The sequence below is a fragment of the Gekko japonicus genome, unplaced genomic scaffold (genome assembly GCF_001447785.1).
Source record: "Gekko japonicus isolate JY-2015 unplaced genomic scaffold, Gekko_japonicus_V1.1 scaffold1151, whole genome shotgun sequence".
In the NCBI taxonomy this organism is placed as follows: Eukaryota; Metazoa; Chordata; class Lepidosauria; order Squamata; family Gekkonidae; genus Gekko; species Gekko japonicus.
This window is the reverse complement of record NW_015172037.1, coordinates 369,865-381,652: the sequence shown is the minus strand read 5'-3', so window position 1 is coordinate 381,652 and position 11,788 is coordinate 369,865. Positions and strand designations below refer to the sequence as shown.

The window sequence follows — 11,788 nt, the reverse complement described above, 5'->3', positions numbered from 1 at the left end:
CAAAATGTCGGGCGCAACTTCTCTATGGTAAATTGGTATAGAGTAGGTCAGTTTGTTGTTTTGCAGGTCCCGTCTGTTCGCATAGACTCACATCCGGTCCTGCACCATTAGGAGTCCGATCTTCTTCCTGTTAACTGCTCCCCTTCTAGGGTTTCTGCTTCCTGTTCAGCCCACTCGGAACTCTTCTTTCGTTACACAGGCCTACTCTTCCCGCGATGTATTTCGTCAGTTTCGATTTTACGGCTGCGCACACATCTCAAGTCCTCACCACAGGAATGATAAACAATATACTTTTTTACGATTTTAAAGCCTTCAATCAACTTTTTTCTTTTCCGGAATCGGATTTCTGGGATTGTCTATTCATTATCCGCTCAAACGATTATCTCAGATTACTTCATAGCTTAGTTCAGGTAAGCGGTACGTTTATTGTTATCTAGCACAATCAAATTGGGTTTCGCATTGCTTTTTTTCACTCACTGTTGTTGCCCTTCTTCAAGAGATCGGCTGATGGAAGATTTAAACCGGTATTCCGGCTCGAACGGCCACTGGAGAGTTGCTTGGCACTTGCCCTCTTCGCGGGAGGAGATCAAAGCCTGATTTAGCTTCTTCCGAAACTCAATCACGCCAATCTCATACTCCCTCTTGGGCGCTGCTGCCTGCTTGTCCCCCCCCCCTCGCTGGGGAGCGATGCGTTGGGCTGATAACTGCCCAATCTGTCAAAAGTGGCCGTCGCTCACTTCGCACAGTCGCGAAATGCGTCAGTCCTCCATCTTAGCTCGACCGGAAGCTTCCCAAAGTTCTTAATCTGATCCACTATGGATAGCCTCAAACTATCTAAATGCATTAATTCTCTACAAGCAAAATTACATGTCTACCCATTACATGACACAGAACTGTAAAATGGTGCACCTTATGCTGCCTAAGGATATGTATCGTAATTTTTGTCATTTGAGTGGTAGGAAAAAATAACATTTAAGTGAGAAAGACATTTTTGTACTAAACTGTTTTATTTGAACAGAAATGGCCTTATACAGTCACAATGGGAACAAGAGGATAGAGGTCAAACTGTAACACTGGAACTGTAACACTGGAATATTGAACTGTTTAAGAAATGCATTACCAAACACAGTATATCAGCTGTTTCAAGAATTATTCAAGTTTAAAATAGTATATGTTGACAGCATACTCTGGAAAGTGCTAGACCTTCTGATGATACCTGGGTTTTGACCACTGTGTGACATGAAATATTGGACTGGATGGGCCATTGGCCTGATCCAACATGGCTTCTCTTACATTCTTATGTTCAGATTTTTTTAAAGTTTTTTTCTCCCAGGCCTTCAGATCTCTTCCTTCAATTGTATAACATTCACTCAGTCTTCCACAAGCAAAAACATTTTGCTGTATGAGCTGAAGTGTTTCCCTTTAATAAAATTCCCCATAAATTCATTTGCTTCTGTAACCAGCGTAAGAGCTGAACTCTGCATTTAGCTTGATTTGCCACATCACAGCTCTAAAGAGGTTATTGTTCATTGGAGAAATTCCCTAAACTATAGATATCCAGTACTTTAATACTATTGGCCAAAACTAAACAAAGAGGGTGGAAAAGCAATATAAATGTTAATGAGAAACTGTCTATTTCACTTATTTAAAAGTCCCCTAATCCTAACAAGCTAATCCCATAATCCTAACAAACAAAAATATTAGGCTATCATCAAAAACAACATAAAGATGTCCAGATGGAGTTTGCCTAGAAGAAACGATGTGGGATGAAGGAGAGCGAGCAATATTGGTGGGGAAGTTAACAATCAAAGGGAAGTCTCAACACAAAACCAAGGTAAAGGAGACAAAAAAAGTAAATGTTTAGATGTAGGACTTCAATATTAACAGAAGCATGCATACATACATGCACACAGCTCTTGTTCCAGTACTGAAGGAATTCTCACAATGTATACTCAAATCATGCATTTTGTTTCACTAGTTTCTCTCCAAAACTTGGTTTTACTAAGCAGGTAATTTTCACCATTGGTCCCAGGCTGCATGTCACAGGATAAAACACACCCCTTGGTTCTTCAAGCTACCCTGGGCTATTCAGGTCAGGATTTACTATATGTAATAAACTAGATTGTTTCTTTAAAAAAATGTTATCTCAATAGGGTTGCCAGCTGGGAGTAATTGAGGAGGGGTGGGACAGAGGCATTCAGGGAGCAGAGACTGGGGAAAACAGCATCTCTCTACACTCTAGGAATTCCCTCACTCTCTCTGTTAAAAATCGTACTTATTAAAAGGATTTCCTAGAGTGTCACATGAGTGGTTGAGCAGTGGAACAGTCTGCCTCGGGAGGTGGTGGATGCTCCTTCGCTGAACAGTTTCAAGCGGAGGCTGGACGACCATCTTTCGGGTATGTTGTAGGTATGTAGGACTATCTTTCAGCTATGCTCCTGCAGAGTGCAGGGGGTTAGACTAGATGACCTGCAAGGTCCCTTCCAACTCTAACATTCTATGATTCTATGACACCATGATGTTACTTTGAGGTACTCACCTGGAAATGATGTCATGGCACTGTGTGTCCTCCCCCCATTTTGGCTCCAGCTGCTTCATTGAGCAAGGAAAGGGACGGGAGGACAACCTGGTTAGCCTATACCTCAGCTACCTTTCAGAATCCAATGAGCCTAGTATAACTGTCCTTATACATATGTTGTACCATTTAATTTGATTATGTCAAAAAACAGAGCAGGGGGAGGACTGGATTTTTTTAAAAAAATACTCATGCCATGTCTTAACAATAAAATAAACCAGCAAGATTTTAAAAAATCTATCATGCATCATAAATTATCAGCAAAAATAGGATAACAAAGATTGAAAACTACTCAAATTAAGACAAGTGGCTCCAGCAGTCTGCTTTTATCTCCCATTTAAGATATAAGGAAAGATTTTAGCAGGGTACTTTCCCCCTTAGGTATGAGTTGTATAAATGTAACACTAAGCTAATACTCCCTACTGGTGTGAAAGGAAGGCTGGAAGTAGCGTCGCCAGCCTCAAAGTGGCACCTGAAGATCTCCCACTATTACAATTAATCTCCAGACAGCCAAGCTCAGTTCCCCTGGAGAACATAGCTACTTTGGAGGTATTGACTCCTTGGCATTATACCATGCTGATGTCCCTCCCCTGCCCAGACCATACCCTCCCCAGGCTCTACCCTCAAAATCTCCAGGTATTTCCCAAGCCAGAGAAGGCAACCCTTGTTAGAAGGAAGCCCTTTGTGCCAACTGAATACAATCTGGACTGAGCTTCTGTTCCTCCCACTACCAGAGGTCATTTCGGGGGGGAACGCGGGGGAACGCAGTTCCCCCGGGTGAGGTGCAGGGAGGCGGGGCACATGATGAAGCCCCGCCCCCTGCTTCCGGCCGCCCTGCTTCCAGCCCTCATTCAGCCAGGAGGAGGCAGGAGAAGAGGGAGGGTAAGTTGCTTCCTCCCCGCCTCTTCCCACCCCTGCCTGCCTGGGGCCAGGGAGGGCCTTGGCGGGGCTTCCTCGCACTCCCGCCGACCTTGCAGGTCCACCGCCGGGCCCCTGATGTCAGGGGGTGTGGCATATGCTAATGAGTTATGCTAATGAGTTCCCCTAGCTCTTTTTCTACGAAATGACCCCTGCCCACTACAGATATTTATCCTAGGTGTGGCCAGTCATTTGGCAAGAGCTCCTGGCACTGTGCTCTCAATTGATGGTTTGTGGCCTGTGCTCTCAATTGATGGTTTGTGGCTCCAGCCCAGTGGATCCAGGCAGGGCTCTTTTTGTAGCAGGTACTCATTTACATATTAAGCAACACACCCCTAATGTAGCCAATCCTCCAAGAGCTGACAGTAGCCCCTGTAAGAAGAGCTCTGTAAGGTCTTGGAGGATTGGCTACATTAGGGGGTGTGGCCTAATATGCAAATGAGTTCCTGCTACAAAAAGAGTGGCCGGGATCAGCCCAGGAGCTGGTGTTATCTATATATCTAATTCTCAACAGTCCCCTCTGCATGCAGATACTTATTTCTGCAGACAGTGGGCATACTCCCCCCATGACCGGTTTTTCTACAGACTCAAAGGACTCCATGGGTCTCAAGAAAAATCCAAAAAGTTTTTTTAAAAAAACCTCGGAGAGTGTTGAATCCCCCCCAATACCTTTTGAAATGGCTGCCACAGGGATCTACTCCAGGTCCCACTCTGCATCAACAGTAAAAGGAGAGACAGAGAGAGCAGGAAGCAAAAGCAGGACTGGGATTGGGGGAGGGGGCAGGGCGCATTCCACGCCTATTTTGGAGCCAGGCCTGGGACTAGGATTGCCCGCTCCAGGTTGGGAAAATCCTGGAGTGCAGAGTTTGTGGAGTGGAGAGACCTCAGCTGGATATAATGCCACAAAGTCCACCCATTTTCTCCAGGGGGACAGATCTCTGTTATATGGAATTCTGCTGTCATTCTGGGGTATCTCCAGGTCCTAGGCAAACCTAGGCCTAGCAGCACCCTCTGGGTGACTTGAGACCACCTGACTTGCATGATTCAACTAGGCTGCTTGTTACTGTTCAACAGCAGAGACCTTATGATAGCCAGTGTAGTATAATTGTCCGAGCTTCAGAGCAGGGTTTGAGAGACCCAGGTTTAGATCCCTGTCTTGCTGTGGAAGCTCACTGGGTGATTTTGGACCAGTCACATAATACTTTCAGCCTAACCTACCTCATAGGGTTGTTGTGTAGCTAAAAAGGAGAGAAGAATATAAACTGCTTTAGTCCCCACTCTTGAGAAAGACCATAGTTGTTCTTAGTAGAAGCTGCAGGGGGGAAGGAGACAGAAAGCTGAAGACAGAGGGGCAGATAAAGGTAGGCTGGCTGTTGGGTGGGAAGTAGGTGGGAGGCCAGGAGAGTGACAGGGGCAGAAACAGTGATGTGGTGAGGGCAGAAAAGAAGTGACAGACATGGAGGGGAGAGAAAGAGGGAGAGTAAGAAAAGGGGCGGCAGGAAGGAGAAGTGTGAGAGAAGTAGGGGGAGAGGGACAGAAGCAGAGGTGGGGGGAATGGGATAGCCACTCCTGGAAGTTTCTTGTGGATCCCTATTTGTACTGTATATTTCCTTTAATCTAAATTTTATACACATACAGTCACACTTCATGTAAGCCACTGTGGGTCCCCAGTGGGGAGAAAATCAGCACAAAAAGGGTAAATAAATTACTGACCAGCTACAAAAATAAGCAACATGGTATTCTGTATTGATATTACTACAATATTTGTGTATTATATGGTTATAGTTCTTGGTGCCCCATCAGAATCTTCTGTACCCTAGATTAGCTCAATTTCCAGAAATTCCTGATGATTTTAAGGTTCTGTTTTTGCTTGATAATCAAGATACGGAAATAACTGAAATAGTAATAAGGTTTCTTCTTAGTGCTATGGCTATACATTCTGATAAGTAACCACTAGGTTTTTCTGCTTTTCTGCTGTTTTTCTGCGCAGTAACTCCAATTTTACCCTATATGGATTTGTATTTTCTGATCTATATTTAATCTGATCTCCTATTGTATGTATATACATATGCCAATAAAGGCTTGTCAAAGTTTAAAAAAAGGTTATAGTACTCAGTTATATTTAATATGCACTGTTTTTGAACCTTTATCAGCAATTGATCTCTTCATCAAAAAACAACTCTCTCGTGGCACCTCAAAAGATTGCATAAACTGAAGCCATTGTGTCAGACACAGCAGTTTATGTTGCAACGGTTTTGTTAGTTTCCATGGTGCATCAAAACTTTTGTTGCTTTGGCTGCAAAATAACATTTATTCCTTCCAAGTTGTCTAAAGCAGAAATTAGGGTATGCAAGAGAGGAAATCACCCAACAGTTCATGGATAGGTGGCAAGCGGGTCTCAAACTAGCACACTGGTGACTTGGGACAAAACCTCTGTTCTCTGGACCTTGGTTGAAGTCCATTTTCAAATTTGCTCACAGATTAGATACCAATGGATTTTATTGTCCCTGGAAATAATTTTATCTATCCCAATCAAATCAATTCTTAGCCTGCTGTAGTTCTTAACGGGTTCCCATCCTGTCTTACCTCCCTGTATACTTTCCTGAGAAGCATCACGGACTTACCAGTTCAAGATTCTGGAAGAGAGTACAGGAAAATACTCAACACATGATAGACATAGCTTTACTCAAGGTGACTCCTTTGCCTTTGCCCTGCTCAGAGAACTCAGCTATGAAGATTTCACAGCCTACTGGTATATAGAGAACTTGTAAGGGCAAAGTATCACCCTGTCTGAATCACCAAGGTTACCCCAACTCCCTTTGGAGGTTCCAAAAGTCTTAACTTAGCTTTTCATCGGCTTGGCTTTGGTTCAAACATAATTCCTGGGGTGTGTTTACATCAACCACAACTCAACTATATGGCGTTTGTGTGTGGCAGCAGTGTGACGGGAAAGAAGGAGGGGGAAAACAGAATAGTGACAGCAGCTTTGCTGATGGCCCAGCTTCTTCAGTTTTATTAGAATCATATGGCAAATAACTTGCAATACTGAAACTAAACAGATAAAACATCTTCCCTGGCACTAGGGATGCCAGCCTCCAGGTGGGACCATGGGATCCCCTGGAATCACAGCTCATCTCCAGACTACTGAGATCTGTTTCCCTGGAGAAAATGGATGATTTGGAGGGTGGAATCTGTGGCATTGTTCTCCACTGAAGTCCCTGTCCTCCCCAGACTCCATTCTCAAATCTCCACAAGTTTCCCAATCTGGATCTTGCAACCATACCCCCCATCCCTGCCGGTCGCTAGGAAGGACCTGGCAATCCTACCTGGACATATATGATGGCACTTTTATGAGATGCCCCATTGTAACTGTTACAGCATAGCCATGCAAGGATGCATTCCCCCATGTTCCTCTCTAACCCACATTACTCAAAGAGAAATGCATATTGAATATTTAATTGCTGGAAAGCATGAGCTAACTGGCTTTGCTGCACTAGAGCAGGAAAAGAAAGGTCTTCAAAAGGTAAATAATTCTCATCCCCTGTTTTGTCCATTCTCAGGTGCAGAGGAAAAAGTTTAAAATTGCTAGCTATATCTCTTCTAATTCCCATCACTCTGATAAATAGACCAGTTTGTCACTTTAGGAAGCAGCAAAGAAAAAAAAATACCATTCCATTTTCAGTCACCTTCATAGATTGCTTTCACCCTTGAAACCTACTTTTTCCATAAAGAAATTAAAAGTAGCCTGGCACTGTCCTTATTTTTAAACACTCTCCTTACTATGTATACATGCAGATATAGCACCACAATCCCTTTCTCTGTGTCCCTTCCAAATCATTCCTGTATCTAAGAGACATGCATGCTGCCACATCTATCTTCTAACATACTGCATTTGTACCGGGGGGGGGGGGTCTTCCCTGTAACAAATACTTAGTCAATATCTGATGTTTTCCAATAGCACCAATTATCCTGAAGTGTTCATTATAGGCATTTCATCATCCTGCACAAGCAGTCATAGGCCCCAAAGTATCATCACCTCTTCTAGAAGACATCAACCTTTGGTAATAAATTTTACATATTAGTCAGAAAGAGGGGAAGCAGAGATGTGTAAAGTAACTGAACACATGCATAGGCTTTTCCCTATTAATCCTAGCCACCAAAAAGGAAAATAAATTACAGTTAGGGGTTTTTTTGCTGTTGAAAGGCCTGCACACAATCCCTGCTGGTGGTGGTACAAGGCAGTGAAGAATATCTTGCCAGCAGCGGCTAAGTTCCATTCGGGCTAACTCTGACTTCCTCTTCTGCAGCCAGCACACCTGAAGGAATGCTTACTCCCATATAAACCTACCCTACCACTACAGTTGTCAACTGCAAAGCGAGGTCTGGAGATCTCCAGGAATTACAACTAATCCCCAGCTCACAGACATTACGTCTCCTGGAGAAAATGGCTGCCCTGGAGAGTTCACTATATGGCATTATACCCCGCTGAGGTCTCTCCCCTCCACAACCTCCACAGGCTCCCCCCCCCCAAATCTCCAGGAATTTTCCAACCTAGAGCTGGCAACCCTACAAGCACACTGGCCATCTTCAGAGGCTTTGCTTAGGGTGTCCCTGCCATTGCATCTGCTAGCTCACAACCAGCTCAATTATTCAGATTGGTTCAACAACTGACCACCCCTTTGATATGTCCTAAAACAGATACTGATTTGGATCTCAGCTATGATTCATTTGTGAACTTTTTTTGTGAATAAAGTCTCTAAACTCCACATAGAGGTGGCTGCTGAATTTGATAATAGTGGGATGGGTTCTTTTTTTTTTTTTTACTCTTTTGGCCTGCTCACCCTTGCAGATGTTGATGGGATCCTGACAGCTGTGAAGTCAACTACCTTCTCCTTGGATCCTTGACCCTCATGGCTGGTAAAATCATGCCACAAAGTGGTAAGTGGCCCTTTGAGGCAGCACCAACAATGCTAACTGAACTGTTAAAGCCCTTATACTGACATCAATAGCCAGCTATGTCGGATGCTGATGGGGGCTATTTTCGGGCATATTCCATCATGGCCTCCGGGACGCCATCATTACCAGCACTTTATTTTATCTTGTATTATGTTATTCTGTACTATGAATAGGTATGTCTTGTATTTATGATGCTGTACCCTATAAGCACGTGTGTTTTAATATATTTTAAAACTTTTTTTGTAAGCCGCCCTGAGCCTGCCTTCAGCGGGGAAGGTGGAATAAAAATTGAATAAATAAATAAATAAATTAAAACAACAGGGCTGCTTCCCCAGCTCCCTTAAGGAGGTGGTAAAGGCATCTCGGCCCTGTTGATTCTTCTGGATCTATCAGTGGCATTCAATACTGTTAACATTTGGTCCTAATCAACCATTTTGCCTCCCTGAAGGTATGGGGTACTGCCCTTAGTTGGTTCTCCCCATTCCTCCGGGGACATTCTCAGTGGGTTACTATCGGGGAGGAGAGGTCTTTCCGATGAGACCTGAATTATGGGGTCCCACAGGGTTCGATCCTCTCTATGATGTTATTTAACATATTTATGCACCCTCTTGCTGAGATCATCAGGAGCTTTGGAGTTGGGTGCCATCAATTTGCTGATGACACTCCAGCTCTTCCTCCTGCTGGATAAGCAGCTGGCCTCAGGGCTCTCTGCACTATCCAATGTCTGGATGTTGTAGTCCAATAGTTAAGGGGGGAGCTGGCTGAAGTTATACCCATACAAGATGGAGGTCATGTGGCTGGTAAAGACTGAGATGCTAGCTGCAGGGTCACACCTGAGACTCGATAGCATCCAGTTGACAGCTGTAGACTCTGTAACGAGCCTCGAGGTATGGCTGGGTTCTATGCTATCATTGGATAAACAAGTGTCCATAGTAGCATGGTCAGCATTTTTTCACCTACACGAAGCCCACCAACTGGCTCCTTATTTGTCTGGGTCAGGCCTTGCCACATTGATCATGTAGTGGTCACTACTGCAATTTGCTCTATTATGGCTACCCTTGAAAATGCTTTGGAAACTGCAGGTGGTCCAGAGTGCAGCTGCCAGGTTGCTGACTGGAACATCATGGTCAGCTCATATTACTCCAATTCTACCAATTAGTCTCCGAATGTAATTCAAGGTGTTAGTGTTAATATTTAAAGTCCTTAATGGTCTGGGATCCTCATACTTATGGGACCACCTCTCCTATTACAACCCCCCATGCTCCTTTAGGCGTTGCCTAGGATACTCTTGCAGATGCCTGGCCCCAGGATAGCTATCACCAGGGGAATGGCCAGTTTGGTGTAGTGGTTAAGTGTGCGGATTCTAATCTGGGAGAACCGAGTTTGATTCCCCACTCCTCCACTTGCACCTGGCTGGATGACCTTGGGCAAGCCATAACTCTGGCACAGCTGTTCTTGAAAAAGAGCAGTTTCTGTCAAGAGTTCTCTCAGCCCCACCTACCTCACAGGGTGTCTGTTGTGGGGAGGGGAAGGGAAAGGAGTTTGTAAGCCGCTCTGAGACACCTTTGGGTAGTGAAGGGCGGGGTATAAATCCAATCTCTCCTTCTTCTTTTCAGTTGTGGTCCCTACTCTGTGGAATGCACTCTCCAATGACACCCATGCCCTGCCAGACTTGTTTAGTTTCTGCAGGAAATGCAAAGCTGAATGGTTTAAGGTGGCCTTTGGAGGGTAACCACATGCTTGGGCTGTTTTAATAGTGTTATGGTGATAGCTATGTATTTTAATATATTAATTGTAATATTTTATATGTTCTTTGTTTTTATGTTGCTTTTATCTTATTGGTTTTAATGTTGTAAGTTGTCACTAGTCCCTTTGGGTGAGCGGTGACTAAAATAATCTAAGAAATAAATAAATCTGAGACTGAATGAGTGGCAACTAGGGTTGCCAGGTCTTACCTCTGCTTCGATGGGGGAATGTGGGGGTGTTTCAGGGTTGGGTGGGGACATCGTGCAATTTCCTAGATGTGATGATGTCACCCAGAAGTGATGTCATCATGTCTGGGATGTTGTCCGGGGAATGCTCTACTATTTGGGCGAAACTCTGACTTTTTTGCCTTCAAAACCATAGTTTGCCCAAATACCAGAGTGTCCCCATGTGATGTCCCCAACGTGATGTCACTTCCAGGTGACATCATCACAGCAGGGACATTGCACAGTGACATCCTGTTTAGGGGTGGGGGTTCCCCCAATCGACAGCTGGTCCATGGCAGTGAGAAGCCCCCAAAATCAGGGGATATCCTGCTGGGACTGAGGGCTAACAACCCAGAAAGGGCCTTCTCAGTCATGGCACCAAAACTTTAGAACTCCTCCTCAGAGGGATTCATCTGTGTCTATCATTGTTTTCTACCAGTGGGTGAAGACTTTGTTGTTGTTGTTTGTTGTTTGTTCAATAACTCTTACTAGCCCCCATCCCTTTGTGTGTGTTTTTATGTGTTTATATATTTGTTTTAAATATTATGTGTGTGTGTGTGTGTGTGTGTGTGTTTTAAATGTTTCTTAATGTTTGAAAGAAATGTTTTAATGTTCACTGCTTTAGGGACCCTGAACTGGGTAGAAAGGTAACACAGAAATGTTTAAAGAAATAAAAGTAATAAAATTGGAACTAAATACTAAGAGCTGGCCCAGTGAGTAGGTGTTATTAATCTACTCATATAAACATATGAAAAGGCTTTTCAACAACAACAAAGTCATTCAGGTGAGAGATATATAACAAGCCAGAAAACAACAGAAAGTGAGATCGACAATACTAATTTACTTCATGGCCTTTCCCTCAAGGTTTTTACTTCAGTTACATATTTTGGAACTGTTATCATGACTGCCTTTTTAAAAAGTGCTTCAGGAATATAAAACTAGAACTACTTTGCTAGTAAAAACTAATTATGATTGTAGCTAATGAGAACTGCAAAAGAGTGTGTGCATACCTATGAAGCAACACCAGCAAGCAACTGGTGATTTTTTATTATTATTAAGCTGTCATCTGAGATGAAGTATTATGGAGTGTGCATCTGAAGTTACATTGCTTTGTAATGTATTTATTTTACAGTGGGTATAAAAAACCTGTGTTCTCTGTGGATGGCTCGTGACCAGAACAGCACAAAAGTTTGTCAGAAAAGGCTTACAAGATGCTGAATTTGGAGTCTGTCAAGTACATGTCTGTTATCTGTACAATCCTAGATTGCTTGAAATTGGAGATACAATTTCCTAAAGGAAAGATTATTTTAGTAGTTGTAGAAGTTACTGTCATTAGAAATCCAGGAAATTTTCCATAGGTCAAGCACTG

The 11,788-nt window shown here is 43.5% G+C and overlaps 1 protein-coding gene across 1 annotated transcript in view; it reads right to left on the bottom strand.

Moving 5' to 3' along the window:
• LOC107118339 (glycosyltransferase-like protein LARGE1) overlaps window positions 1–11,788 on the bottom strand; it is a 321,370-nt gene that overhangs the window by 284,321 nt on the left and 25,261 nt on the right. The window lies entirely within an intron of this gene.